At 37.6% G+C, this 7,471-nt stretch overlaps 2 long non-coding RNA genes across 3 annotated transcripts; one reads left to right on the top strand and one right to left on the bottom strand.

Moving 5' to 3' along the window:
• Positions 1–2,078: 2,078 nt before the first annotated feature.
• LOC135267739 (uncharacterized) lies at positions 2,079–5,652 on the top strand. 2 transcript variants are annotated; one of them, XR_010336117.1, is made up of 3 exons: positions 2,133–3,323; positions 3,427–5,377; positions 5,426–5,652. It is a non-coding gene; the product is annotated as an uncharacterized LOC135267739 (long non-coding RNA). The 2 variants fall into 2 exon arrangements; XR_010336118.1 differs by lacking the exon at positions 5,426–5,652 and having other exon boundaries at positions 2,079–3,323; positions 3,427–3,681.
• Positions 5,653–5,777: 125 nt separating this feature from the next.
• On the bottom strand, positions 5,778–7,465 carry LOC135267740 (uncharacterized). Its single transcript, XR_010336119.1, has 2 exons — positions 7,040–7,465; positions 5,778–6,982 (listed from the first exon to the last, which is right to left on the bottom strand). It is a non-coding gene; the product is annotated as an uncharacterized LOC135267740 (long non-coding RNA).
• Between the last annotated feature and the right edge of the window lie 6 nt (positions 7,466–7,471).

Raw genomic sequence — 7,471 nt, 5'->3', positions numbered from 1 at the left:
GAAAATAATTGAATACCTATCAATATTAATGTTCACATTTCTGAAATTTTTCAATATCTATTTTAATATTAAATACATAACTTAAAACATACTTCAATGCTAAAAATGCTTTTCTTTCAATTACAATTTTTAGTTAAACATCTCGTCCCAAAAATTGATCATCAAGAACCCTTCATATTTCCTGCCGTCTTTTTAAATTTTCTAAAAAATGATATCGAAGATGTTCTCGTATGAAAAACGTAACAACATCGTGAATTCCCAATAACTTTATAATTTGAAACAGTAGCTAAAGTTCACGTAGATGGCGGTCAAGCAGTAACAGGTTCAACTTTCCTAAAAATTAGAACCAATTTTGGGTTCAAGTACCTACGTATTTTGTAAATGCATAGACAAAATCCCAAAATCTCATAAATTTTGTACATAACATTATTTCGACAATCCACTTTTCCAAATGCTTGTTAATAACAAACGTAAAACTTGGCAGGAAAGGTTCAATTTCTCTCTCTTTCATCGATAATTACCATTTCTTAAAATTAAGGAAAAAATGTTTATGATGAAGAATTTAGACGTAAAATTCTTGTACTTACAAAGAAATCTCTTTTAAAATTTGGAGTTTATATAAAAAAAACAGTGAATTGACGACGACTGCCAGTCTAAACCATTTCTAAACGCAGTTAGTCGACGAAAAATGGAAACATTTTTTGACAAATTTATTTGACTTTTCGCCAAATTTCAAGTGTAACACCACTGATTTCTATCCCAATTTGTTTTTTTATACATTCCAACCGACGTATATGAAACAAAATTTCGAAAATTGACATTCAGTGTCCCAACTCTCCCAATATAGGAACTCTACAAGACGTTAAACACATTTAATTTATAGTGTTCAAACCCATGGTTACGCCGTTGTAGTATTGTTGTTAGTCGGATTAGTTCGCCCATTATCGTAATTTTTATTTATGTTATTGAATGCAACAGAGCGGTGGACAAATGCTCAAAGTTTTGTCCATCTGCTTGGAGGCAAGCATTTGCTCGACGAGCAATATTTCCGGAGTGATTGTAGCACTAGCGGCACGAATTCGGTTCACGAAATCCTCACGAGTTTCAGGGACTCCAGGTCGGTAAACCATATTTTTTAAATGTCCCCACAAAAAAAAATGTAATGGTGTAAGGTCAAGAGAGCGTGGCGGACAGGCTATAGGACCACCTCTTCCGATCCAACGATTTTCAAAATTTAGGTTTAACCATTAACTTCAACCGAAAAATGTACTGGAGCTCCATCCAACTGCAACCACTGAAGGACTTTGATAGCTACCAAAGGAAGTTCGTCTAATTGCTTGGAAAGGGCTTGTTAAAAAATTCAGAAAAACATTTTTGTCAACTCGGGGGGAAGGGGGGGGGGGATGAATGAAGGGACTAAGAATGTGATTATTTAATATTCCTGCCCAAAAAAGCGGTCCTGATGTCCCATCACACGCATTACTCTGGGTTTTTCAGTGGCCCAATAATGATTATTGTGCGTGAACGTTGCCTCATCTGTCCACAAAACACTTTTCATAAAATCCCTATTTTCTTCTATTTGTTGAAGAAGCCATCGACAATAAGTTCTTCTTCTAGGTTAGTCTTCATCACGAAGCGCTTGCACTTTAGTATAGTGATACGGGTGCATTTTTTCCGATTTTAGCACTTCGTGGACGATTGATTTGGGTAGTTCGAGGTTGCAGCTAAGTTCTCTTATACTAATTGTAGGGTGGTTCTGGACTTCCTCTAAATTTGCTTCTTCTGTAGCAACGGTTTTCGTACTTCTGGGCCGACCAAGTTCTCTTGGTAAAGGCTCCAAACAACCAGTTGTTCACATTCTATGGTCGAGTCTAAGAATAACATTTTTGTCTGGATGCCGTCGATTTGGGTATTGTACGGCGTACTGACGAGCGGCTTCACTTGCATTTCCAGCATATTCACCAAACAAGAAATACATGTCACAATATTCATTGTTGGAAAACATTTTAATTTTTCACTGACACTCACAGACGAAACGACAATTTTAATGATATTATAAACAAGCACCGTAACCATGGTTTCATCTGAACAACAATGGTTTGTGCTAAGTGTTGTCAGATTTATCATCATTGTTGACTCAAATATTTTGTTAACATTTATTAAAGAATTAGGAAAAGTTTCTTCAGTTTTTATGTTATAAAGTTCTTTTATTCAATATCATTTATTCCTCAAATGAATTTGGATCTAAATAGTACTGCAAACACCCTCATTTTTGGCAAATAATTTTTACTCTTTGCTTCGTCATATCTTCAACAATAAAATACTTAGATTTTTTTAACATTTTTCTTATAGTCTAGGGCATCGCCCACTGATGTAGTGCCACGGCGGTGCGCGACTTTCCGGACATCTGTATATCACTCTTTATGAATTGGGAGAGATTTTTGGGACAGCCTATTTACAAAGCGCTACTTCACCGAACGCTTTTAAAAAAAAACTGGAATTACTAATGGAGATATTGACGTATTTACAGAAATCGATTTTGCTCCGTCTCAAGTACTTAAGTAACGGACAGAGAACTTGCGGTGCAAGAATACGACAACCTTAAGCAACACGCTGATCAACAAGATGCTGAACATCAACAGCATGCTGATCAATATCGGTTGTATCAAAAAGGGCGGATAAACTTTTTAGCACCTGTTAAGTACTGTTCATAGACCCCGAAAAAATATTGAAAAAATTGGTATTATTTTTTTAATGGTATATGGCCTTTTTAACAGTTACAGAAAAACAACTTGAAACTAAAAATTCCTTTGTTAAATCCATGGCCTCCTTGATGTATGGAGACAACTTCGTTGTTCAGGCCTGGCGCATCGATAAGTTCGGCTGATTCTCCACTGGCGCTGCATTTAGCGGACTGACGTTTATTTGACAAATACCATTTTTGAGGTTAAAGACTAATAAATTTGAAAGATGTAAGTGTGCATTCGTGAAATACGTTGAAAATGTGAGGATAATTCTAAAGTTATGCCCTGAATGAACGTTTGGATAGTGTAACTTTTGCAGGAAATCATTTTACGATCATTAGGATTTTTTATTTTCAGCTTCAGAAGATATACAAATTATTTTAAGGTGAATTGATTGTTCATCGTTTATAAGTATTTTAAGCATAACCTACGGCACTAGTACGCAGACACAGATGCAGAGAAAACGATGTTTCAAAGAACCTTCCATTTATTATGCATACTCTATGGTTTTACCAATGGTTAAGGTTGAATGCGTTACAAATCTGTGATTTTTAAGACATGGCTTAAGTTTTCTGAAAGGTATTTGCAACCTTTTAACCAGCAGATATTTGCAATACATTGTTTAGGCAAATGAAACTATTTTGCACACACGTCTTTTCAAAACCTGCTATTGTTAATTTAGTTTTAGTAAAATGTGCAAAGAAAGTCGTTTTTTTCAAATGAAATGGTTTAAAAAAGCTCGATCCAGCGTTCTTCTGCTGCGTTACTCTCTGCTGGAGTCTCTGAACCGTCCGTTCCAAAGTCCCTGTCTGGACCTTTGCTCACTCTCAAGCACCGCTCGTGGATCACCAAACTCCCGAAAAAAATCTACTACTTTATAAATTTTTTTGAGTTTTTGTATTTAGAAATTATCAATTACATTGTGGGCTCTTTTTCACCTTCTCTTCTGCTGATTGTACTTGTTAAATTCAATTATTTTTTCGGATTTAACCTTACAAATGCTATTTGTCAGATAAACGTCAGTGCGCTAAATAGGGCGCCATCTACGGTTTCGAAAAAACCGTTGAAGCTTATCGATGCGCCAGGCCTGAACAACGAAGTTGTCTCCATACATCAAGGAGGCCATGGTTAAATCACTTACGTATGGTATTAGTTATATGGTTTACATTGTCATAAAAACATTTTATTGAAAATTTGTGTTCTATCTAAAGGAATAGTTTGAAAAACCAACTTTTGTCCACTAACTTTAACTTGATTAAAGAATCACTAACTTTAACTTGATTAAAAAATCAAGTTAAAGTTAGTGGACAAAAGTGCTTCAAATATGCAGTAGCATATGACAACATTGTAATATTTCTATGGAAACAACTTTGAACGTATTTTTTGGCAAAGTGTCAAACAAATGTGTCAAACTTTTTGATGATTTTAAATCATTTATTGTGAAACAATAATGTTTTCGGCAAGTGAATACTGCGACATGTTCTTGGTTTATGGTGCAAGTGAAGGAAATGCTTTAGATGCGGTGAGACAATATGGCATTAATGTTTTTCGACGACTCGATCAGAGACTTCGAGAAAATCGCACTCCGATTTCGAAAAAAAAAATTCGTTTAAAAAAAATCAAATTCGGTTGCAATGTTATAAATTACGAGAACAAATACTTTCAAATGTGTTGCCAACAGACTCAGTATTTCTGGATCAGTCTGTATAAAGAAATACATTCTGGAAGGCCTTGCGTAAGAAGAACTGTTGAGACAGAGGAAGCAACTATTGATGCGGTTGCCGCCGTTTAGGTCTCCAGACTCCCGTTAATTTTTTTATGGGGCCATATCAAAGACATTGTATTTACTCCACCAGTGCCGAAAAATCTAGCCACTTTACAAGAAAGAGTTTTTGTAGCCTTTAACTCAGTTTCTCCGGACATGTTAGAACGTACCACAAATTCTGTTCAAAGACGTGCCGAAGCCTGCTTATTAGCAAATGGCAGAACATTTCAACATTTATTATAAAATACATTGTTTGTTTTTAATTTTACTGTTTATTAAATTGCTTTGTTCCTAAATTAGTTTTCCTTAGAGTTCCTATATTGGATTAAAGCTAATTTCGACTATTGCTATTGAGGTAACATAGCACAATGTTGCCGGTTTGGTCATTACTTTTTAAAGTAATCTAAAGACACGATCTCTGCATAAAAAAAATGATCTCTGAACTACTCTCCAGCTATGCTTAAAAGTTTATGCGACTTTTTTGACACACCCGATATAATGATGCTGAACAAATCAATAATAATGAAAGAAAAAAACCTAATGTTGATATAGACCGTCACAGGACTCCTTCACCCCGCTCTACTTCTTTACCATGTTGTTTTAAATCTTTGCTACCAGATGCTGTACCAACATACTATGAAGTTTTTACACCTATCCAAGCAATCAAACCTTTACCCAAGCCTTTACCAAAAATTGAACCAAAAACTACAATAAGAAAACGCAGGACTCAAAAGTCCGAAATACTAACTTCTACTCCAGTAAAAGACGAACTACGAAATGAAGCAGTAGAAGGAAAACTAAAAACAAGAAAAAAATTGACGAAATAACAGTCAACCAAAGGGGAAAATAAAAAAAACTGTCAAATCAAGTAAGCAGAAGACTGAACACACTCTGATTTTTCCAAAATTTCCCATAGACTCTCTAAACGAGCCCAATGAAGCAGACGTTCCCTCTTTGATTTGCGACGACACCTATGCAGTTCTAAATCCGGTGATTCCTGGATTCAGTACAATCACTGCCAACAATGGGCACATCAGTTGTGTGCAGACTATCATACTGGGGTATATATTTGTAATAACTGCAAACCGGTTGTGCTAAAGAGACTAAAATAAGTTTTTTTTTGTGAATTTTGTACTAAATACAACGGTAATAATATATATTTAATATTTTTTATTTTAAATGAAATGTTTGTGTTACTCATTTTTCATGGTTTGTTTCGCCCAAATGTATTGCCTATGTAGAGTGTGTAGGAATAAGAAACACTTCACTAATGAAGCACACTTTATTCTCCACACTACAATTGAGGAACTATTAGTTCTATGAAGTGAACTGAAGTTCTATGAACTGAACTGTCTACATATGAGTTCTAAAACGAACCATGTGGCAATTTTCCAATACGACTATTTATTTACAAATAGGAATGCTATAGTCGTAAGTAGAAATCTACAGTGCCATCTCTCGTAAAACTGAAGAACCGCCACATCACTCCCCTTTCAGTACCGTTGAAGCGAGCAAGAACGGTGAAGTGAGCACAGAGCAGGAACGGTGAAGCGAGCAGAGACGGTACGATTAGAGCATGATTAGTTTTTGAATTTTTGGCTTTGGAATTTCTGAAGATGACTTCTGGAGATGATGTGGTTGATGACTGAACAGATCCGGTGGTGCTTGCTTTGAATTTGCAGAAAAAGTTGCATTTAATCACAGACGATTTGTTAATGCTTATCCAAGTTAGCGACGACATAATTTTGCAGTATCGATAGTGACAGCATCATGGCATTAGTGACAGAATGTTAACGTCAGGTGAAAATGATTGTTGCATACTACTTGCTTGAGTTGACTATGTTGAAGAGGTATCAAGGGTCCGAGTGCAAAGAGCTCCTTGGGATACCGTTCAGCGTAGGTGAAGAGGTATTAAGGATAAGAGCACGGAAACTCCGTGGGATACCGTTCATCGTAGACTCTGGTGAGGTTGAAGAGACATCAAGAGTCTGCGTGCGAGAACTCCTTGGGATGCCATCAACAGAGGTGCTGAGCCCACGAGCATTGAAGTACTTCCTGTGGGCGCTTACGAGGAGCTCTATCCAGGAACACTTCCCCGAAGGCGAGGCGCTGATCACAAGCACTTTTCCATTCACCATTGTTTTTCTAGGCATCGCTGATGACCATTTGGCGTCGGCGAATCATTAAGCCATCGAAGTAGTTGGTTGGGCGTCGCTACCACTCACCGCTGCTACTGACCGTCGAAGTGCTTGGTGCGTTGGTCGCGACGAAGTCGTCGTCGCGGCTGCCATCGGTGCGTGGCCAGTGTAGTCGGGGCCACCCATAGACAAATGAAGGGGATAAAGACCGTCACAAAGGCTAGTTTTATTGGTAACAAACCAATCTGCGCCGTCTGCGTATGTTTGTATATGGAAAAGCAACTTCTGCGCATGGGATTGCGGCGGGGTGCTGTCAGTGTCAAGCTGCTTATGTGCTGAAATTGCATATGTGGGTTTATATGGTGTGTCGCGAGGAGACCAACGAAACTCACTTTACATAAACTCCTTTATTAACGCAACAAATTGAAACGGTTACAAAACTAAAATTATGCACGTGTGACCGAGTGACGCTCGACGCCAAGAGAGGTGGTGTCGCTAGTGTCGTTCTGGCGGGCTGTCACTTGTCATGGGAAGTGTTGTGGCTACGGTTACGATCAACCGTGAATCGCCTGTGTGGTTCCAGTGCCGCCACAGTACTCCCCTGCCAGTGGTGGAGCCACGATGAGTAATAGAAAAAACTATTTATAATTTGAATCTGACAGTCTTCTTCAAATCAGTCTTTTCGGGTGTAATAGCCCAATTGGCATAAGTATGGTCGTGCCGAATGGGGTTGTCGTTGAGCAGAAAAGCTGGTTTCAGTCTGGACAAAGAAATGTTGGTTGACTTGTTGTTGAGATCAACCGTAAAATACTTTTCGGTTCGAT

This window comes from Tribolium castaneum, unplaced genomic scaffold (genome assembly GCF_031307605.1).
Source record: "Tribolium castaneum strain GA2 unplaced genomic scaffold, icTriCast1.1 ptg000085l, whole genome shotgun sequence".
NCBI classification, from domain to species: Eukaryota; Metazoa; Arthropoda; class Insecta; order Coleoptera; family Tenebrionidae; genus Tribolium; species Tribolium castaneum.
This window is presented reverse-complemented; position numbering and strand designations above follow the sequence as displayed.